The following is a 24,728-nucleotide window of genomic DNA, read 5'->3' on the forward strand; positions in this document are numbered from 1 at the left end:
TCAAAGTAGCCACCTTTTGCTTTGATTACTGCTTCGCACACTCTTGGCATTCTCTTGATGAGCTTCAAGAGGTAGTCACCTGAAATGGTCTTCCAACAGTCTTGAAGGAGTTCCCAGAGATGCTTAGCACTTGTTGGCCCTTTTGCCTTCACTCTGCGGTCCAGCTCACCCCAAACCATCTCGATTGGGTTCAGGTCCGGTGACTGTGGAGGCCAGGTCATCTGGCGCAGCACCCCATCACTCTCCTTCTTGGTCAAATAGCCCTTACACAGCCTGGAGGTGTGTTTGGGGTCATTGTCCTGTTGAAAAATAAATGATGGTCCAACTAAACGCAAACCGGATGGAATAGCATGCCGCTGCAAGATGCTGTGGTAGCCATGCTGGTTCAGTATGCCTTCAATTTGGAATAAATCCCCAACAGTGTCACCAGCAAAGCACCCCCACACCATCACACCTCCTCCTCCATGCTTCACGGTGGGAACCAGGCATGTAGAGTCCATCCGTTCACCTTTTCTGCGTCACACAAAGACATGGTGGTTGGAACCAAAGATCTCAAATTTGGACTCATCAGACCAAAGCACAGATTTCCACTGGTTTAATGTCCATTCCTTGTGTTCTTTAGCCCAAACAAGTCTCTTCTGCTTGTTGCCTGTCCTTAGCAGTGGTTTCCTAGCAGCTATTCTACCATGAAGGCCTGATTCACACAGTCTCCTCTTAACAGTTGTTCTAGAGATGTGTCTGCTTCTAGAACTCTGTGTGGCATTGACCTGGTCTCTAATCTGAGCTGCTGTTAACCTGCGATGTCTGAGGCTGGTGACTCGGATGAACTTATCCTCCGCAGCAGAGGTGACTCTTGGTCTTCCTTTCCTGGGGCGGTCCTCATGTGAGCCAGTTTCTTTGTAGCGCTTGATGGTTTTTGCAACTGCACATGGGGACACTTTCAAAGTTTTCCCAATTTTTCGGACTGACTGACTGACCTTCAGTAATGATGGCCACTCTTTTTTCTTTACTTAGCTGCTTTTTTCTTGCAATAATACAAATTCTAACAGTCTATTCAGTAGGACTATCAGCTGTGTATCCACCTGACTTCTGCACAACACAACTGATGGTCCCAACCCCATTTATAAGGCAAGAAATCCCACTTATTAAACCTGACAGGGCACACCTGTGAAGTGAAAACCATTTCAGGTGACTACCTCTTGAAGCTCATCAAGAGAATGCAGAGTGTGTGCAAAGCAGTAATCAGAGCAAAAGGTGGCTACTTTGAAGAAACTAGAATATAAGGTGTATTTTCAGTTGTTTTACACTTTTTTGTGAAGTACATATTTCCACATGTGTTAATTCATAGTTTTGATGCCTTCAGTGTGAATCTACAATGTCAATAGTCATGAAAAGAAAGGAAACTCATTGAATGAGAAGGTGTGTCCAAACTTTTGGTCTGTACTGTATATTCATGTGTGTGTGTGTGTGTGTGTGTGTGTGTGTGTGTGTGTATGAATGTATATATATATATATATATATATATATATATACAGCCAGTACTGTGAATGCCCCAGAGTGTGGCCGTAATGCCCCTTCTAAAATTAACTACCCACACGGCCAATTTGGCACATCTTGAACTGGCCATTGTGCCCTTAAAAGAAAGTTGCAGATTTCCCCATTTAAAACTACATGCAACGCAGAAAATAAACAGACTCAACATTTCCCAGTGTCTCCGTCATCACGCTGGACATGAACAGTAGCTCTAGATTTCTCCCAGTCCCGCAAATGTATGTGTAACTGACGTTATCGTAAACATTAACAGTTAACCCGTTAGCTAATGTTAGCTAACGATTAGCTAACGATTAACGTTACGTGATAAGCACAAGCGGCTAAACACTGTACAGTGTAAATATTAATACACGTTGTGTTTTTAAGTTTACCAGTAAAGCTCTCCTACCAGGCTCTTGAAAGTGGTTTTTTCCAGCAGTTAGCAACCGCCTGTGACATCAGAAAACACTTTGGACTCATTTTCACTCGTCATGAATTTATTTCCTCTGTGGCAGAAAAACACATAACTCAAGCCTTTAGAAACTCCCGCAAATTAAATTGGACTAACAAAACACTTTTAGTGCTGACTGACTCTAACACACTGACTGTAAACAGACTTTAAGACACTCACTAGCCTAGCAACAAACCAACCACAATGCAACACTCCGTGTAGGAGGCGGTTTTACACCAGTGTTTGTTTAGCCGTTAGCGGAGTGTGTATGTGAATTAACCTATAGACCGTCATGCATAATTGGTCAAAAATATACTTGGTGGTTATCTGTTGACATCTCTAACCAGGATATTTTTGCATAGTGTTAGCTACCTATGAACGTACATAGTTCAGAGTTTATAACTTGCTGTGAGATCTGACAGGTTGCTACTTTTTCAGTGCGATGCAATGTTAACACACACACACACACCTTTCTCTGTAAGCAGACAGCCACTTCTCAGTTAAGACAGATCAGGAAAATCTGTCGGCGGTTACATGACTTGCATCTATCATCCTAGTCTCTCCTTGAGAAGTTTCTCATCAGTATTTAATGTTTAATGTGTAAAAAAGTGTATTAAGTCATTTTTTTGACTTAGTAACTTAGTTATCTCAGACTCAAATGCTAATATTTGCATGGGTGTTGAAACTTGTTCAGATTAATTTTGATCACCCTTAGCTCATTTATTATTATTATTTTATCAATAAAATATGACAATAGCAATTAATATAATGAATTGTTCACATTTAAAAAAAAAAATCAATCAAACAGTATTTTGTGGTCAGACAAGCTTGTAGAGTTGCTCCGCACGTTTGTTGCCTTCACGGCCTCACTTATTTGGTACACTAGCTGCTGAATCTTCAGATTTGTTGATGTTGTGGAGTAAGGCAGCTGCTTTTTACAAAGTTGGCAAAGTTTTGCCATTTTTGCCATCAACCCCAAAACACTTCCACACACTGCTTCTCAGATGTTTTAGTGTCATGATTATCCAATCAGCATGGCTTTGCTCACTAGTGTCCTTCTCCATTTTAAATTACCGATAAGTCAAAGAGCATGCAATAGGTTAAAAAATTGTTGGAAACATTTGTGATAATATAAGTACACAACTTAACAAAATATATAATACGGGTCTAGTTGTTTCTGGACATTTTAATGCGTAATAGTTACATATTATAGCTTTAAACGCACTATCTATTTAACGCACTATAATATCTAATTTCTGCCACTAGGGGTCTCTCAATCAATCAATCAATCAATCAAACAAGATCTAAAACGTTTATCATAAAAACGTGGCTTAAAACCGAATAAAAGTCCATTTATGATCCCCGATCAACCATGTCCCTGACACATGCATCTTGTGCTTGTATACTCTTTGGTAGAGGGGGTTCGATGCCATTGACCGGCGACCAAATGACACAGACTGTTACGATGATTAAACTTATGGATTTCCCTGGGTTTGAAAATTGTTGGAAACATTTGGGATAACATAAGTACACAACTCAACAAAATACGTAACAGGTCAACAGGATCTAGTCTATAATAGACATGGACATTCAGCAGGACAAAGCCAGAAGCCTCCCCAGGGGGGCGCCGGAGAGTTGAAGGTGAGGCAAAGATAATGAGTGAGGAGAAGAAGAGGTAAAATCATCCTCTTTCTCAGCGTAATAACTCAATCAGATCTGAACACACAGACATGAAACACATATTGATATCATTCAGGGTGACTTGCACTTCCTGAGGATATCATTATCTCTGATGTCTATCGCCAATAGACCTCCATAAATCCGCTTTGGAAACCATAGAAATAAGAGGCTTCAGAAGCTTTCTTCAGTACCAAAGTAATTCAGTGATAGTTGTCTGTGAGCCACATACAGAGAGGGAATGGATTAAAATCACTGACCAGCAGGTAATGATAAAATCACCCCACCTCCCCTCCAGACAGACATCCAGTCTCAATGGGGCTTAGGACATGATGATAGTTATCAATCCATACTAAAGAAGTATATGAGGAAAAAATACCATAACATCTTTATACGGTAATAAATGATCAATACTGCTTTAAATCTAATTACTTACGTAATATAAATATTATCAGAAGTGGGGGCCAGACCTTTGTTGCCTGTCATAACCCTCTCAGTCTGTGCAGTTTGCTGTTTCTCCACTGTTACAATCAAGTGAAGGCAAAATGCAACAAAAAAAGGGAAAATGCAAAAACAGAAGATTGAAAAAATATGATCTCACCAAACCTTATCTCGAGTATCACAATACTCTTCTTGCCATAGCATCAATAATGTTTAACCAGTGATTGTATCAAAATACAGTACTGTATGGATTATTTGTCTTACCACTAATAATCACTCACACCAACCATCATTCCTCCCTGCCCAATCTTCAGCTCTAACATCCATCATGTCCTCTCCTTCAGTCAATTTCCTCCTTCCACTTGAATGGTGTCAGGCAGTTAGAGTCTATCCTAGCATGCGCCGGGCCATTGGTCACCACTCTGTCACAGTACTAACACAGTTGGACGCACACTCCCTACTATCTACAGTCTTAAACACAAAGAGCCTGGAGAACAGAGAGAGTCTGGCACAGCAAGGACCAGGACTCAAACCCACAACGTTCTGACACACAGGCCACAGTGCAACCTCTTAGACATCCAGAATGGGTGCAACAATATTAGGCTATACATTTAGAATATTTTGTTTAGACTAGATCACACGACCAAAAATCCACAGGCTGCTTGTAATCAAAATAACACATAATCTAGGGCTGGGTGATATGACCAAAGAATAAATCAATTCTTTCTTCTTTTTTTTGTGAATTTAGGGTCAATTCACTATTTTAATCGATTTTTGTCTCCCTGCAAAATGCTGGCTTGAAAAATTGTATTTTTTTAGACAGTTGAGCAAGAATAATAAAAAGCCTGCACCACCTGCAGGTTGTCATCAGTACAGATAAAATACAGGTTATCCCACACAGCTACTGACTGTCAGTACCAGATGCTTCAACTAAGTAGGGTCTGCTGTACAAGACATCAGCCTGATATCTGCAGACTGCTGCTAGCTCACGTTAGCTACCCAGCAGGTAGAGACAAACTGAACAACTTGGAATCTGGAAACTGTTCAGTCGACTCCCAGTACTTCAACTCTGTAACCAGAAATAATACCTCATCAACTAACACAAACTGAGAGAACAGATCAGTGTGCAGAGTGTTTTTCAGTCTGTCCTTCTTTAAGATGTGACTGTTAAATTCACCACCTGGAGTCACCACAGTCCTGTAAACTGCAGCAGGCCAACATGAAGTGTAACTTATCACATCACAGTTACAATAACAGGACTGTCATGGCTCAAGACAACTAATGTAGCAGCTAACATCTCTGATACTTTTTATAAAAAATAACCTTTTTGTGCATATTTTAAAATCTTGATTTTATGATTTAGACATTTTACACATCGTGCAAAAACAAAAATTCAAATTAATCAAATAAATTTGATATATAACCCAGTCCTGATTTAATCTATATAATACTTCCATAATGTCCATATCATGATATATATACTGTTTGCATGAGCTTGATCACTATAATTTTCATAAAGTATAGCGCAAGCCTGCTGAGTTTGCAGTATTTTTTGTTACTTATCAACTTTATCCTACGCATCAACCTTTCATCCCCCAGAGGTGAGCAAGTACTGCATCACAAAAACAATGCTGACAAAAGTATATGCACGTTATAGGATCCATACATAATGGATCCATACACGTTCCACTGCTCTGTGACAAGGCCTGCATCCATCGCATCTGATCTGGCTGCATCTTGAACCGGTCACAAAATCTAAACGCCTTCAGCTGACACAAAATTTCCTCTCATCGTGTTTCAGCCTTTGTGCCACTTTGTAGCTGACAGCCACTGTGCTTTTAGAGCTGGATTATTTGCTTCAGGCTACCTTGAATGCTGAGGAGGAAGACATTTACATCACCTAATGGATTCAGTATTTCACCAGTTCCTAATGTATTTGCCCAACTTGAGAGCACTCCCACTGAGGAGGCCATAGGATTGGCCGGCCTCTCAGGGGAAATCCAGTCTGCTCACTGATACACACACCAGCAGGAACCTTTCTGAACAAATAGAGACGCTATTCGCCAGTGGCAAAGGGCTCTTTTTCCATGACTGCCAAGATGTCCACTTATTTTATCTTCCCTCTGCCTGAGCAGGCAGCTGACTGCAGGCTGCCACAGCCAGTGTCTACTGACAAAGACTCTGAGGGCCTGAAACAAACAGGATAAAACCAAAGCTAGTGGTCAGCAGTCAAGCTGTCTGCTTGTTGCTGACCACTTGATGGAAATAAAAATAATCCCAAAGAGAAACAAACTGCAACACTGTTCATATCTGAGGAAAGTGAAAAACAAAATGAATTTAGATTTTCCAGACTGTAAATCATGCAAAGGTGATATGGGACTCTATGTCAAAACCTAAAGGTATTCTGGGTGGACACCTGAACATTTGGAGTATAATATCAAAAGGAGATCAAATTCATCATCTTCTGACGAACTCTAATCTAGATTTCCTGGCTGTGAGTGAAACCTGGCTTAACAGTAATATTGTAACCAGCATGATTGATGTTCCCGGCTATGTTTGTTACAGAAAGGATAGATCATCTGGCAGGGGAGGAAGGAGTATTGTTGTATGTCAGAGACACTTTTAAATGCAATGAAATCAAACTAGACACACCTTTAGAATGTTTAGCCTTAAATGTAATATTGTCCTCCAAGATGAATTTTAACATTGTAATCTTGTACAATCCACCATCACATGACATCTCATTTTTTAGGGTCTGAGAAATATGGTGGTTAGGGAACTGCAAAAGGCAAAAACTACATACTTTACACAACCGATTGTGGAATCTGAAGGAAATAGCACCTCTCTCTGGAAACACCTAAACAGTATATTGTCCTCAAAGATGAATTTTAACATTGTAATCTTGTACAATCCACCATCACATGACATCTCTTTTTATCATGATTTAGATGAATTGCTCAAACTGTCAAATTTTCGCTCTGAATCTCTCTTTTTTGGAGACTTTAATATTAATTGGTTAGATAAAAGTTGCAAACAAAAGTTGAAAATGATATTGTCAAAACATAATTCTCAACAGATGGTAAAGCGTCCAACAAGAATCACTTGAATGAGTAAAACCATGATTGATCTGATTGTCACAAACAGACTCGAAAGAGTCACAAGGACCTATAATTTATTAATGGGCCTTTCTGACCATAACATGACCCTGATTGTGAGAAAACTAACAAAACAGCGTCTACCCATATTTATGAATGAACACACATCAAGGACTGCAGTCATTCCTAAAAATAAAATGAAAAACTTGAAAATGAACTAAATAATATTGACTGGAATAATGTTTTACAAACCAGTGACTTAGACAACTGTTGTAACACTGTGATAAAAATACTCACAGAACTGATGGAGAAATATACACAAATCTTTAAATGCAAGCGAAGAGGAGTCTCTTTAACCTGGCTGAATAATGATATTCGCCAGTTAATGAAAAAAAGAGATCTTGCACTGAAAAAGTCACTGTCCGCCAAATTAAATACAGATTTTCTCATTTTTAAAGGTCTGAGAAATATGGTGGTTAGAGAACTGCGAAAGGCAAAAACTACATGCTTTACACAAGCCATTGTGGAATCTGAAGGAAATAGCACCTCTCTCTGGAAACACCTAAACAGTATTACTAAACCCAGACAACAAAAATCAGTACTGGGGATGGAAGTAAATGGAGTGATTAGCACTGAGAGTACAGAAATTGCAAATGAATTTAATAATTACTTCATTCAGTCAGTGGAGGGGCTTGCTGAAAATTTTGAACCAGTAAAAATTATCACAGGTTATCATTACCACAGATTCATCACAATCTTTTTATATTAAGGAGGTTGATCAAGAGAAAGTGGGTAAAATCATTAATAAATTAAGTAATTCAAAGTAAAAGGATTTGTTGGGGTTTGATACTGCTCTTATTAAAAACACACAGCTCCATGCTGATCAAACCTATAACCCATCTGATAAACCTCTCTATTAGAACTGCTAAATTCCCACAAAGCTGGAAAACAGCGATCATAACGCCAATTCTTAAGGCTGGAGCACCAGACCAACATGGAAATTATAGACCAATTTCAATTTTACCTGTTTTCTCAAAAGTCTTGGAAAAAGTTATTGCAGAACAATTGGTTGACCACCTTGAAAGTAATGAACTTATATATCCTAAACAGTTCGGATTAAGGTCAGAGTACTCAACAGAAATGGCAGAAACTGCTACCTCACTGAAAATATCAAGAGCTCATTAGACAAGGCTAATGTTGTGGGAGCAATGTTTTCAGACCTCAAAAAGACTTTTGACACTGTGAACCACGACATATTTCTGAACAAACTTAACACTTTTAATTTTTCTGAGCAAGCAATTGGCTGGTTTGCATCATATCTTGAATGTAGAGAGCAACATGTTAAAATCAATTCAAAATTATCAATCCCCCGACGATCCAGAATGGGCATTCCACAAGGCTCGATCTTGGGGCCTCTGCTTTTCAGCTAATACATAAATGATTTGCCAATAAGTTGTAAAAGAGCTGGTTGTCAAATGTATGCTGATGACACAACAAATGAAATGGAAGGTGTATCCCAATGGCTTAAAAACAATCATCTAACGCTGAATCTTAAAAAGACTGTGTCAATGTGTTTCTCCATGAGAAGGAAAACAAAAGACAAGTTTATAATCAAAATAGATCAAGAGGAAATAAAGGAAGTAAGTGACTTTAAATTTTAGGTGTTATTTTGGATTCCCAACTCAAATTTGATAAATATGTCAAAAAGCTATGAAAGACAGTCAAGACCAATCTGAACTGTTTTAGAATAATAAGACATTACATACCCCTTAAGGCAGCTCAACTGTTTATGCATGCCATGATATTTTCACATTTATCTTATTGTGTTACTGTATGGAGTCAGGCTTCACAGTCAACTGTTAAACCCGTTAAATCATTATATAAACAAGCACTGAAAATAATGGATGAAAAACCAATGAAATGGCACCACTGTATAATTTTGCAAAAGTACAAGTTGCTTAGTTATGACAGTTTTATCAAGTTTTCTTTTATCAAACTGTTTTTTAAATGTTTGAATAATCTTGCCCCAGCTATACTTTGTCCATATGTAACAAAAATAAACAACAATAGAATAACCACAAGGGGATCAGCAAATGGCAACTGCAGGATGGCACAGCACAAAACTACTTTCGGTCAGTCATCTTTTTCAGTAAAAGGGATACATCTTTGGAATGCCCTACCAACAGAAATAAAAATACAAACTGATCTGAAAACATTTAATGAAAAGGTGAAACATTGGCTGAAACAAAACCAAACCTGCGATCACTGATCTGTGATCTGTCTCCATGTGCATGTACACATAGATAGACGAACAGATACATACAGATAAACATACATGCACTGATACAGATTATGCATGTATGTACACGGACACATACACCGATAAATATTATGCACATAGACACATCATTGCCATGAATTAGGGAACATACATGTATACATATGCAACACATGTAAATTGATTGTTATATGATGTAAATACTGTTGTTATTGAGAATGTCACTATTTATTATGAGCTTTATTTAATTAATGTATTTCTGGTAGTGACATGTTATGACTATTTTAAGTAGAAAAGCCTAACCAGGGACAGGGGTTGCAAATTAGCCTTGGCTATAAATCCTATATGCAATACATCTGTTTCATGTTATTTTAACCTGTTACAATGTTTTTTGCATTGTCCCTGACAAATAAACTAATTAAAAAAAAAATTATCTCAATATGCTTTCATCATTCCTTGGTTTTAGCAGACACTTTGAGCTTATTGCAGATAAATCTGTATGTGTGTTTATAGCGGCTAATAAGTTATACGAAATTGAAGTAATGGAAAGCTATTTTAGTTTGTTCACTGGAGAGCACTGTGACTCCACTGTTGGCAACACACTCATCTCTGTGAGTTAACTGAAAGCTTCATAGCTCAGCTGACTGCTGCAGAGCAGAACAGAGTCAGTGTTTGTATGTCTGTTATGTGAATTTGTGGAAAGGTGCTTATTTGTGAGTGAAATATGTGACTTGAGTGATAACAAAAAAGCAAAAGAAAGTACATAATGTGCAGATCCAACCCTTGCTGGGTACATGTGCAGGACAAAAACAGCAACATGGAAAAGAAGAGGCTGTCCACACAATGAAATTTGCAAGTTCACAAGTATTTTTTGCAAAGTTTCAACCTGCAAGATCTTTGTCGGGGTTTTGCCCCCTGATTTCACCTTTTTGTATAAGCTAAATAAGCCTGACAGCAGTCATGACAGACATGCCTGTTTGTTAGCATACAGCGTTATAGTCATTCTGCCAAACTGACATAATATTCAATATATCCACGACTCGCATTTTAGTATGTTACAGTTACAGTCAGTGGATTGGAAACACATGTCTGATATTCACCAGAGAAACTGAGACACAGTGCCTTTTCAGAATTACTTATCCCCTTAGCTACTGTTTGATCATCACGCAACAAAACAGCTGGCTAGAACTATTAATAAAAGAGGGATTATTAAGCAGAAAAACACTAGAAATAAACATGTGCACACTGAGAGAAGTAAATGACACTAAAGGTTGCCCTCCCTCTCATCGTTTCTCTTGTTTCTGCAGCAACGTCACTGTATCATTTTACTGCTTCATCAAAGATGGCATGTTTTTAATCAGCGTTTTGAATCTGTTAACATGAATAATGTTTGGAAAAGGCTTTTCTGTAGCTTGCACCATATAGATAAAAACAGAAACAGAAAGTATTGATGAATGGATGAACTGGATAAAATATAAATAAATAATATAATAATATAAATAAATGAAAATTTCATTGTAACAGGCTATTGTGACTATCAAAAATTAATTTAGCCCAATACATGTTACATCATTTGTTTTTGTTTTGTTTGCTAGCTTGCATAGTCAATTGTAATTCAGAACAATGATAATTAAAGCTGCAAGCAACAATGAACAGGCCCTCGCACCCTGTGCCTGTTGGAGGGAGTGGCAGCTGTGGTATCAATACTGGAGAACTGTTCACATGGCTCTGAATTGTCAGGATTACTAGACACTGTGTGAATGGGTAAAATATTATTTACTGTGTGCAGTACGTGGCACTGGAAATGACATTGGAAAATGTGTATATATTTGATGAACTATGTGTCATTAAGGCTTCACTTCCTGTTGCTAGGAGACAATACTACATAAGTGAAATATTGATGCAGCAATACATTTACCAGAAGGCAACTGACAGGAATATACATTTTGATGAATATGGGACATTGCATGAAGGAGATAACTATCACTTACTGTGTCCACTATGCGGCGCTACAGCACACCCACTAATCATAATTCATATTGCTCTATATCATGTGTAGACCACACCATGTAATCGGTGTAGCACTTCCTGTTGTCAGTAGGTGGCGCTATGACTATGACTCAATATTGACATGTAGATGTGTTCAGGCCTGGACTCTTATCAAGCATGAGACATTAGGAGCAGATTGGACAATGTAAAGCCGAGTTACAACAACTTCCTGTTTAATGCCCCAAACATGTTTTGGGCAAAATTGTACAGCACGCCAGGCCAAGGGCGTTCCATGAAAACTAAGAAGCTTTACAATTTAGCATCACAAAGGTGTTAATATGTAACCTGCCAAATTTGAAGTCGCTCAGGTTAAATCTCTAGTAAAAGTTCCTTAAAATACAACACCTGTCAATAGCTTCACTTTGCGGAAAAAATGCAGTAGTAGCAGATTCAAAATGGATGACTTCCTGTTCGACTTAGGGTATGGCTCCAAGAGGCTTTTTTTGAAGTCTGGAAATGTTACATCTGCCTACCAAATTTTGTACATCTACATCAAATTTAAAGGTGGGGGCTTTGACTTTGAAATTTTCTAGGGGCGCCCTCAAGCCCTTTTGCCACACCCATACCCAAGACCCATATCAGATATCAAGTTACGCCACTTTTGATGCATGTGCAAAGTTTTGTGAGTTTTCAAGCACCCCTAGCATGTCAAAAATGCTAAAAGTAATTAGTGGGCGCTATAGCGCCAATGTGCCATGCCCTAGCCCAATTGTGATACTAATTGCAATACTTACTAATTCAAACATAGTTACAAAGTTTCATAAGGTTCCGCTAATTCTAAAGGCCTCAAACATGTGTTTGTAAAGTGACAATTGACGCATGAAATCCAAAATGGCTCACTTCCTGTTGAGTGAATTATGTCGATACTGAGGAGGGCAATGAACCCACAGAGCTTCATGCACATCAAATAAACTTTGTTTCAAAATGAGAGTGCTATGGAGCTCAAACATTACAGAACTTTGCACATTAGAGACATTGGCCTATCACAGATATATCGATATCGGCGTATATGTTGTCTGATATGCGCCTATATATTTTTTTTCATTTTTCTAATGCTGTATAGGCAGCATTTTATGTATAATTGATCCATTTTCTTAATTCAAGTTTAATATATACATGTTTTTTGTCCTGTGTTTTTTTATTCATAATTTATTTATAATTATTAAATTCCCAGTGAAGTTAACGGTTTCAGTGCACTGATGTCATTTTGTACAATAAAGTTTATTGTTAAACTGTAAAATATCATGCCATCCATTACATATCTTTGTCACAAGTGTTAATTCACATTTGAGGGATCATTGCAAAAAATGTGTGTTTATAAGATAGTGGAACAGAAGCGAACTGGAAGATACAGTTCCATTCCTGTGAGTTTGCACAAACCCAAGTAAGTCGATATTGTATGACAATGTTCTTGACGTGCAATGAATTGCAAGTTTACCAACAGGCAGTGGTAAAAGTGTGATTTCTAATATCTGGACTGACTGCCAGTGTTGCATCACATGGAGAAAGCTTTCAGTTTTCAGTGTCTTCTCATGTTGTGAGCTGAGAGGAGGTGGAGGTGCCTGTAGCTCTGACATTAACTTCACCTTGATCACCACCCACACAGATTCCTGACTGTGCCCAAAGCACACATCTACCCTAAAACCCAGTGACCATGCAGAATTAGGCCAGAGGCCACAGGCTGACACATGGACAAACAATTTATGACAAACATACAGTATACTGCTCATTTACTCAATGCTGGTTTAATCTCCAAAAAGTGAGCAAGTTTTGGAATCATATTACTAGAGCCCAGGCCTGAGTGATATGGTTGAACATGATAAATGGACAAAAACCAAAACTGTGTATACTTAGGATGATAAAAAAAAAAAAAATTAATATGGTACTGACAATTATAATTTGTCTAAAAAGCAAAGATCTCAATGTGCCCAGCTGTTGTTTACCACTTACTGTTTGATTGAAATTGGATGTTGTTTATCCAGAAGAAGAAAAGCTGATTTGTTCAATATGCTGTCTAAATGATAAGAAAATTAATCCCGTATTGTTTTCTATTGTCCTTCTTACTGGGAACTGCACAATACTTTGTTACTAAGATACAAATAGATATTGATTTTGTAAATATAGATGATGCACGAAGACTGAGTATAAAGTAGCCAGTTACTTAGAGAAAGCCTGGGAGAAGAGAAAAAAAAAGCTCTTTGTCAGGATAAGCTGACAAAAAACAACAGTTCTGAGGTAGTGCCGGGACTACCTCAGTCCCCTCTGTACCATGGTTTCATTCACTAGACCCCTGGAAATATTCAGAGGAACATGTGGTGCATTCTGGCCAGGGGCAGAGCTAGACTCTCAGCACAGAGGGTGCAGAGCATTCTAAAGGGCCCTTCTGAAACAGTCATTTTAAAATTCACAACTGTAAAATAGCTGATATATCCTAGTCATAATCACAAATCGTTATTGAGCCATGCAAGCCTATGTCTAAGGAAACATACAGTGCAGCCACTTTCAGACAAGCTTGTTCTGAAGAAAAGAAAAGAAAACAGGTTGCCAGCTGCGTTCAAATGTTTCAGCACTAAGGACTGCATGTCGTGCTCTACATACAATTATTGATAAATGGTTCAGCACCACCGCCAATAGACAGCGACAAGCCAGGTGCTCTGTCTCAGTACCATGTCTTTCTTACATGGGAATAACATAGACATAAAAGAGACACAGTGGTCTACAACACTACAAGGCCTGTTCAAATACATGCTGAGATAAGCATGGAGTTAAACAACAGATAAATCTAATATGCTGACTGATTTCTTCATAACCAGAATTTAAGTTAATAAAGACTAATTATGGATGTTTCACTCACCAGTTGTTTTCCCTGCTTAGACTGCTGTAGTTTAGTCTAACGTTAGTCCATTTGTGTATTTCTCCATCCTCAAAATAATCCAAACAGTTTAACAAACGTTGTACATATCACGGTCCCTTTTAAAAACTTCATCTTCCTCTCCTTCATGGTGGAAAACCTGCCAACCACTTTGTCCTCATTAGTGTTTATGTCCCATTCAACACACAGCAAAGTGAGGTTGGATAGTTTGGCCTCATCCATGCAGCTTAATGAGCCTCAGGCAGCTGAAACTTTGTGTGGCGAGTTTCATTCACCATAAACATAAAAAGACACAAATATCTCATATTTTGGATTAAGTTTTCAGCAAAATTAGTCATAAACTTTGAATTACTGCTTCTGCAGTCTTCACTTCCCGCAGAGTCAATGAGAAGAAATACGGACAGCGGCACTCTGCCATTGCAGTCCACATTGTGGTTGGAGGAGGGATTACATCGATAGTGATAAGAACTACCATAGAGAATGAATAGATGAAGCCGAGAGTTAAGTTCTCCTTTTCCTGCTGCGTCCAGGGGGTTGAGCACTGCGTCCCCAGCAGGGCCCCTACTGAGTGGGGCAGGGCCCCCGCGGTCGCTCCGCTTATGATTCTGGGGCACCTGGTCATATTGTATCTACATCATAGGGGGATCTCAATTTACCATATTTATTGTCTCAGTTTACCACTAGTATTTCAACAAGTGCTCAGTGCCCCAGCGGATGCAAGACCTGGTTGGAGATGCTTTTCGCTTGTGCTTTAACATTCAGCTTGCTTTTAAAGCAGTTTAAATAGCGAATGTACTTGCGCCCATCAGAGCGTTTGTTCTTAAAATGAGGTGTGGTCAGGCACATTGTCGGCGCATTGCTATCTTGAGTCAGCAGAAATTGATTGCACTATTGACCAACAAAAACCTGGTCTGAAGTCAATGGCGCAGCGTTTCACTGTTATTTTAAGGGCGCATTATTGAGACAGTGATATGCGGCTACATAGGCGGGTGCACAACATAGACTCTGCTTGTTACACATACAGGACACCCAGCAGCGCACAGACATGTAAAAGATTACAAATAAAAGGATTACAATGTGAAAGATTATTATTGTGTACATTAACATATTTTAAAAAATACATGACATAATGCTTAGTCATAACATTTATCAGAATTAACTAATCACAGTAATGAAATAAAATTGTTTTCAAAAACCACACTGGGGCTGACCACAGGAGGGTCCGGGAGCAGCAGGGGTACGTGTGCTTATTATGGATTAAATTTGCACACAAGCAGATCCATTTCCTCTGCAGAGAAGTGTCCCTTCTTACTACTTGGCAAATGTGCCATCATAATGGCAATCCGCTAAGGTGCAAACACACCTGGCTCTTAAAGGGGATGGGAGATGACACTCTGATTGGTTTATTGCATGTTACGCCCAAAACACAACCATGACTAATTAGGAGACTATGGACAGTATATGGAGTATAAGCAACCTATGCAATATAGGCTAAATGATTAAAAAAAACATGAACCAAATTAAATTAGTAAACTTGACTTTTGGTTTTCCACATTTGAAATATTAAATGTAGAACAGGAATCACAGTTCCCCTATTACTTGGCTGGTTTGCATATGTATAGCTTACAGCATCATCATTTCCATGGGAAAGCTGACTTCTCTAACTGTGGTAATGGGGGTTGTTTGAGGGGAGGGTTTAAGCTGTTTTCCACTATATGGTATGAACATAAAAGCAGGAGATGCTCACACTGAGCTGAAATCAAACAAGTGCACAGAAATTAGGTAAATAACATAAATAAACATAGTCTCTTATGCATTTTGCTGTCATTTATGGTCTTGTTGTGTTTCTCTCCTCTCCTCTGTTTCACCATGGGTGGGGCTGAGCACTCAGTGTGTGTGTGTCTGTGTGTACTCAATGGAGCGGAGCAGAGGAGAGACAGTCAACCAGGTTGAGTTGACGACAACTAACTACATTCCTTACATTACTGCAAGTGCAATAAAAGCTTCCCGAGTAAAAATCCAGTAAGAGTAATTTAATCCATGCAAAAGATGGACAGACGACGGGAGGCAGATTTTGAATAATGATGTTACTATGGTAGAGACTCAGTGATCGATGACTATGGCATTGCCCATCGGCCCAACCCTACTTGTATGGGAAAGGGGCTCTGGAACTGCCTATCACTGGCCTTACTGAAGAATACAAATGCTCAAAGGTAAGGCTATAGATATAACCCTGACAGAAGCTCAGGACACCACAATACAGGCAGTAGCACCAAGAGTGGTAGCAGGCAGAAAATGGACCCCACAGCAGGCAAACTCTGCTCTCAGGCACGGAGATATTGTGGGCCAAGTGCAGCACTGAAGAGGTGGCTTTGGGCTTGGCACAAGTAGATCCACATGGCACAGAGCAACAACTGCCTAGAACACCAGGCATCTCGGCTGGTGGTAAAAGAGCAGCAGCAGGAGGAGGTAGAACCATGTGCAAAGACAAGCCCACAGAGCAAAACAGGGCCGATGGACAAGATGGGAAAACCTTGAACACTGGAAGCTTGCCTGAAAGGATCTTTGTGAAATGGAAGGAGGCAGACTTGGCTTCATCATCAGAGCCATCTATGATGTTCATCGCAGTCCCAAGAAACCGAACCAGTGGCTTGGGGAAGACCCATCATGCCCCCTTTGCCAAACACCAGCAACCCTACATACCCAACATACTCACCAGCTGCAAGACAAGCCTCACTCAAGGATGCTACACCTGGAGGCACAACCAGGTCCGTCAGTATCTGGCAATAGTGCTGGAAGAAAGGAGGACAAACAACAACGCCCTCTCTGCCCCAGCCCCTGGCTTCTCAAACACCATGGCCTTTGTACCAAGAGGAAAGGTACCAAAGAGGTCAACTGCAGGTAAAGAATCAAGCCTATTTGATACAGCCCAGGATTGGAAGATAAAGGTCAGTCTAGACCAGAGGCTCACCTTCCCACCGGAGATCATTACAACCAAACTTTGACCCTGTGGTCAGTCTCACACATTGCCCTGTTTATCGTAGAACTGACTGCAGTTGGTGAAGCATATGAATGCAAAAAGCTGAAGTACTCTGATCTAGCAATTGAAGCACAACTAAAGGGCTAGAGAACACAGGTGCTCCCTGTGGAGGCTGGCTAGAGGAGTTTTGTGGCCATGTCAACCACCAGGCTGCTGAAAGGGAAAGAGATTCCGGGAGTCCAAGGAGAGGCCCTCCAATAGCCTATCAAGTCACTGGCAGAGGCTGCTGAGTGAAGCAGCAACTGGCTCTGGCTGAAAAGAAAGGACAATAACTGAGCGGCAAAATGACCATCAGCCAGCAGGAGAGGTAGAAGTGGAGGGGGGTGCACCTGGGACGCCAGGTGTCACCACTGAGCCCTCTGGAGGTGTATCAACGAAACACCAAGCAAGGAGGGTGCTGACCTGATGACCCCAGTGAAGCTTCTACCACTACCACCACTGCTGGTTAAGATTTACGTCTGCATAAACAGGACTAGGGCTGTGCGATAAGACGATATGTATCGTGCGGTGATAGAAAAACATCTAGCATTTCATATTATGCTCTATCATTTATTTTGTTGTGACAGAAATTACACCTTTTACTTTTCATCATTTGGAGGCTGTCTATCTTTTGTGTGGATTACATTGATAAATTAGGCCTTGTCTTCTTGGCTTTTTACTCTCTCTATATATGTATACTATAAATATATACACAATATCAAGATAGGTATTGTTATTGGGATATGAAATGAACTATATAGGGATATGAGATTTTGGTCATATCACCCAGCCCTGAACAGGACTGAGTCTTTGACAGAAGAAACCTGGAATCGACTGATCCCCCTGAAGTTCTGTTGCTGCTGGTTATGATTTACAGTTCGCATAAATGGGACTGAATCATTGACAGAAGAAACCCGGACTTGATCAACGAAACACCAAGTAAAGACCTACCCCCACTCAAGGAATGATTGCTGATTATAATACAGGGTTGTAAAACCAAGTATGAGCTATATTGCTCACCTCTACCCACTCTCTCTATCGCCTTGTCCTGTGCATTCAAGTGCTGATTAGTTTCAAGTTTAAATGACAAAAATACTCTGTCCCAGTTTCTCACATTTGAGGATTTACAGGTTTTCTCTGTTTTATAAAACTGTGAACTGAACATATCTGTCATGATTCCTGCTTCGGTCCTGTTTATTTAGTTTCCTTTCCCCATTCTGCCTCTGTCCTTGCCTTCAGCCCCACTCTCTCTCTTCCCTTGTTTTTGCCATTCTCCACCTGTCCACCAGATGTCCCTGGATTTTCTTGCCTGGTTCCCACACCCATCTGCACACCTGTTGCAACTCCTCAATTATCCTAACCTACTGCTCATTACCTAAGTATCAAGTCCCAGTATCTTATATACCAGTCCTCTGCCATCCATTCCCTGTCAGATCATCATACAGTGTGCCTCAAGCCATTTAGTTACCTGTTCCAACTGCCTCACCCCTCTGGATTTGTAAGTCTTTTCATTTTTACTTTGAACTAATAAAGTCCCTTTAAGTTACCTGTCGTGTGTCTGCATTAGGGTTATCCACCTATTGTCTTGTACACACAGCTGTGACAATCTCTGGGTTTTGGATTGATGCTAAGATAAAACAAGACATTAGAGGATATCACTGTGTGCTGTGAGAAAACTATAACAGACATTTTACACTATTTTCTGTCATTCTAAAGATTAAACAATTAATTAATTATTAGTCCATCCAAAAAATGTTCTACAGATTGTCTGATATGTAAATTGTTAGTTGTAGCCCTATTTCTCTAATTTCCAGCTGTTCCAGACCTCCATAAGCCCAACCTTTTCTGACTCTCTGTCAGAAAAGTCTCTGTGAGGTTAGAGGCAGAGGGTATGAGGGTATTATGGTGACTCCTTTGTGGGCCTCCCTCTTGGTGTGTCCTCAACTGACTTCAATATGTGTCTGGTTTACCACTGCATGAGGAAATCTTATTAGAAAGAGTGGCAAGTCCACTAACATACAGCTGGACAACTTCCTCATACAATGTTGGGCATCAGTATAGGTTTCACTTCAGTATTTGGATCGTGCTGGCATACCATGTGAACAGTAAGAGCTTCAAAACAACTGTCGTTCCTCCGTTCACCAGTGACACTGAAATTAAATAGACTAACTTATAGTTGCTATAGATGCTGTAAACTTGACCTTAATCAAAATGGACATACACATATGAATTCAATGTTCCTCTGATTTTTACTCAAGTGATCAAAGCAGACAGAGGAGCTACTTCTCAAACTGCCACTAGTTTAGGAAGTGGTGAACTGCCCCAGAGAACCAGATCGTTTCTAGAGAGGGGACATCTCAAGTCTCTTAATTGCATCCATATTTCCCTCACTTGCATCTTTTTATTGTGTCTACATCCCTCCCACCAAGGATCCGTGGAGAGATGCAAGTAAACCATGCAAGGAGAGGAGAAACAAGGAAATATGTTCTTAGAGAAATGAGATGTCTTTTCCTCTGAAGCGTCATGTGAAGCGACATCCATTTCTGATGATGGCAGCAGTTGATCACAGCTAGATCAGCTGTCAGTCTGCTTTAACAGCTGTACAGATTTTTAATAGTTTGTTTGCACACATATGCACATACTAAAAAGGCTCACAGTTATCACTGCCAGACTAGCAGTGTTTTCTCTCTGCAGCCTGTTACCTGTTTAACAGACTCCTGCATTCTGTATTTATACTGTGTACTGTTTCTACAAGCAGAATGCATTTATATCATTTATTAATTATTTGAGTGTGTATTTATTGATATTTTGAATTCATTATTTAATAACCCAGAATATGATTCGGGTGTCTTGGATTGAACATTAGAAATGATCTATTGGAAATGTTTCAGGGAAAATAGAAATGATGTAACTCATATCAAACCCAACACTCAGGAATTTTCAGCCTCACATGTGACTGAATGGAAATCACAATAAATGATAGAACACGTGTTTGAAATGTGTGTCTTGCTGACAGACAGACTCTTTCTTACTTTAACCATAATAAAAGTTAATGGGGGGAAAATAACAGATCATGAAAAGAAAAAATCTTTGTAATAAATGAAGAAAGTTGTTTATGGTTCTTTTGTTGTTCAGACCTACAATTAACAGATTTTTAACGAGATTGTGAATCAGAATCAGCCTTATGACTGATACTATATTGTACTGTGTTGTCTGCCATGCTGTTGGTATAAATACTTATTGAGTGTGCCACTCTGTGTTATGAATTTAAAGGTGTGGACACCACACCTGCCCATAAACACAAACAGCATTGTACTGGGATTACAGCACATTCTCTCACTTACTTGGAATCATGCTGCTATGTAAAGTTGTTACTATTGTCATATACTATATTTTGATACTTATAGCCTAAAATGGTTACTACATAGTATAGAGAGGATTACATAATGTGATAGCTGTAATAGCAGAAACTGAACATCTATATCTGGTCATTCATTACATGTATCTGTACATTCTGTATCTGTATTCTTGTATGTGACTTACTCCAAATACTGAAGCTCCTGATTCAGAACTACGAAGCTGATCAGATTACAATGTTATGGATCAAAGTTAACTGGGAGATTCTTAAATGGAAGTGAAGTGATCAGCTAACCATTTCTCTAAAGAAGCGTCTCAACTCTGTTGGTCCTAATCAAGCAGGTAGCTCCCAGTCTGAAAAGTGAAGCCAATGCAGAAGTGCCTTGAACCTGCATTCTTTCTAATGGCCAGCAGTGGGCAACTCCACTGGCTGCAAAAGTCTGATTGCATGGAAGTCTATGAGAAAATGATCCTACTTCTCACTTGATTTATTACCTCAGTAAACTTTTTCCTAATGAATTTATGGTCTAAGTTGCTAGTTTCGAGTCTTCTTCAATGCAGCATGATGTTCATTTTGTAAAATTATGGTCACATTGAAATTAAAATAGATGATAAAGCAGGGTATGCCTTTGGGCGTGGCTGCCTTGTGATTGACAAGTTCCTACCATGGTGACAACATTACGTAACATAACCATGGCATAACCCCAGATTCACAGAGTATAGGCGCAGCTGCTGCTATTTCACAGTGTGTTTTCAGTTCATGAAAATTAATTGTAATATCTTGGTTGCCTACAAAAGTCTTGTTCAGTATTTGGTTGTTCTAAAAGACCCTCTAATGAGTTGGATGTTCAGTTTTTCCCAGTAATTACATTTTGTTTTAATGGTTTTAGGTCTGTTTTTCACTAGCAAAAATTAGCATTAGCATTATAACAGTTAACATAGACTATAAATACACCGTGCTAACCAAGCGAGCAGCTAGTGATAGGGTCAGCTCCACCCTCTCATCCAAATATGGTCACTTCTGGCTCTAAAGATGACTACCGTCATCTTTGGCGATGGTTAAATTGTTAAACTCGAGGCTTCAAAAACAGCAGTCCACAAACCAATGGGTGACATCAGGGTGATTACATCCATATTTTCTACAGTCTATGTTCCTGCTTTATCTACGGTAAACACACAGTTCACTCATGGTCGTATAGTGGTGTTACAGAGTGATGTGTCTTTACTCACAAACAATCTATGTGTGGATACAGGTCAACAACTGCAGAGAGCACATTAACCAGAGAACAGATTAACTTTTCCTTTAAACTGTTACATAATTAACGTTAATTAGCTACAGCTGATCTAATCTGCTGTCGCTGTTTTAACTGGAGACAGCCACATTGGGTTAAAAATACTTAGTACAGTATATGTTTGCTTTGCTTGCTTTTCTAATAAAAAACTGTGAGTAGGCAGAAGAATCAGAGCCTATCCCTGCATCCAGCCACCAGTCTATTACTTCTGTACAGACCGGTGTTGGGCAAGTTACTGAAAATTAGTGTTTAGTTAGTTACTAGTTACTTCTCTCAAAGTAATTGAATTACTTTACCAATTACTGCATATAAAAAGTAATTAGTTACTAGGGAAAGTAGCTTTTGTGTTACTTTTAATGCAAAAGTGTAACTTGTCCCACAATCTGAGTTCAATCCACTCAGTAAAAGATCCTTTTGTTTTCCTCATAACACCATATCAATTCAGTTCCATCCAGTTTCACAAACATACAAAAAAGACAACTCATAAGTCCACGCCGGGTTTTACCGCAGATCCACAACTCAAACCAGGAATAGTAGTGGCAGTTCAGTAACAGGTATTATTTACAATATACAATATTATAACTCCAGAAACAAAGCTAATGTTTTACCTCGAGTTGGCTACAATGACGTGACTTTACAATGTTAATCTGAGACACGGTAAGGTCAGATGATGTTGTGCGTGCGTTTGTCTGCCATCCTCTGCAGTTGTCCACTATATTCACCTACTACAAAAGTAACGAGTAATGAGCCCATTTAAATTTCAGTAATTGTAATTACATTATTTAATTTGAAAAAGTAATTATTTACATTACTAGCTACCACCAAAAGTAGTGGAATTACAGTAATGTTACTTTGTCACCCATTATTCCCAACATTTGTACAGGCTGAGTCACCTCAACAGCATATTGGACCCACTTCAGTTTCTGGCTGTCTCAGTGCTGCTACTTTTACCACACTGATGAATTCAGCTTCTCCATCTGATCACCTGTAGGATACTCCACATTATGAGTGTCAAACTTTCACTTCAATATCAGTATGTAGCTCATCACTATATAATTTGCCATGGTGTGGCAGTTCACTGGCTCTGGTGTCCACTGAGTATGCCTTCTTCACAGCAGACATTTTCACCTGTTATAGCAGGAAAAGCCCAGGTGTTACTTATAGCATTGATGATGGCTCTGTTCATTTCAGTCCCACTATGCCATGACAGTGTGACAGTGAGCCAGCATGCACAATACCAGGACCCTGAAACTGAAGCAGCCAAATGAAATTCAGCCATCATTAATTTTATTGTTTACACCTGTGCCTTTGCTGCTGTCACATGTCAAACTGTTTTCTATGAAAATTGTCCATCAGTGCTGAACTATGGAGACAAACCTGAGACACCCTGACTGTCACCTGACAGCTGAGTGCAATAAACAAGCTGGTACAAGATAAAGCTAGACTGAGAACCCCCATGAGTATGGTTCCTTTTATGAACCTGCTTCTCCCAGGTTGATAGAGGTTCTGCAACCCTAACAGACTGCACAACCACACACTAACCAGCAGCATCTATCAGCAACAACCAGGCCACACAGACAGGCTGGCCTCTGCAGAACACACGTCGGACTTAGGCTTGTGCATCACCTGAGGTGACGGAAGCCAAACCAGAGTCTTGGTTTGACAGAAACCCAACCCAGAAAGCGTCTAGAAAAGACTCAACCAGACGTGCGTGTTGACTGTGGTTAACCGTGATGGAACTCTGCACCTGCCAACAACAGGGCCTCTATGGGCCGTTTCATTCATGTCAACCCAGCGGGCGGTCGCGCTTCAGCCCGACACAAAGCCTCGCACATACCGCCAGTGTTGCGTTTCTTTCGATCTGAATCCCAGTATGGGATTTCCTCTGAAACGCGCCGTTATCTTTTTCCCTAGCCACTCCTCAAACAGTCAACAAACCGAGCGGCGACAACACCGCATCCCCACAGCTCAATAACAACACAGCAGCCACAGAGCTGTTTCCTGCTCTGTATCACCGTCTTCTGCTGCCGGTGTCGGCGGACGGTGAGCGGTGTTTGAGCCAAAAGAGCGGCTGAACTCACCTGCTTTCAGCGGTGATGTTGCTGCAGGCTGGAGGTCCGCTCCGCCGCTGCCACACCGTCCTCCATCTTCCCTGTAGCGGTTGCTGTCTGTGTGTATCAGTGTGTGTTCGCCAGCCTCCCAGCCCCTCCTTCCTCCCACCGCCACCGTCACATCATCATGGGACACAACACACGGCCTGTCCACTGTTTGACTATTCAAGACATGTACTGAACAGTTTGCAGCACTTTCAATCCGTGTCAGGATGGAAGACCATAAGAGTCAAAATGACATTAATATAAAATCAAACAAGAAATTATAAAGTTTTTTTAATGTATCTATTAAAAAAATAGCCCCAAGCCCGGATGGCTTTCAGAATAATTTTTTAAAATTATAATAAATTGACAGTGAAATCTTGTTATAAAAAATGGTGACAATGTCTTCCATACAGATAATTGCCATAATGCTACCAAAACTAGATTTAAATGTATGCTAAAATTACTCATCAATAAAGCATATGTCTTGTGTTCCTAAACTCAGTACATTTTGCTACATAACCTGAGAATGGTCATGTATTTGTAGCAAAATTCAATTCAATTTTATTTATAT

At 39.7% G+C, this 24,728-nt stretch overlaps 1 protein-coding gene across 2 annotated transcripts in view; it reads right to left on the reverse strand.

Annotated features, from left to right (window-relative positions):
• apba1a (amyloid beta (A4) precursor protein-binding, family A, member 1a) overlaps positions 1–24,342 on the reverse strand; it is an 82,652-nt gene extending 58,310 nt beyond the window's left edge. For both annotated transcript variants that reach the window (XM_044363573.1, XM_044363563.1), the window contains exon 1: positions 24,143–24,342. The gene's annotated coding sequence lies outside the window, so the exon portion shown is untranslated. The remainder of the gene's footprint in view (positions 1–24,142) is intronic.
• Positions 24,343–24,728: the final 386 nt, after the last annotated feature.

The sequence above is a fragment of the Thunnus albacares genome, chromosome 2, assembly GCF_914725855.1.
Source record: "Thunnus albacares chromosome 2, fThuAlb1.1, whole genome shotgun sequence".
Lineage (NCBI taxonomy): Eukaryota > Metazoa > Chordata > Actinopteri > Scombriformes > Scombridae > Thunnus > Thunnus albacares.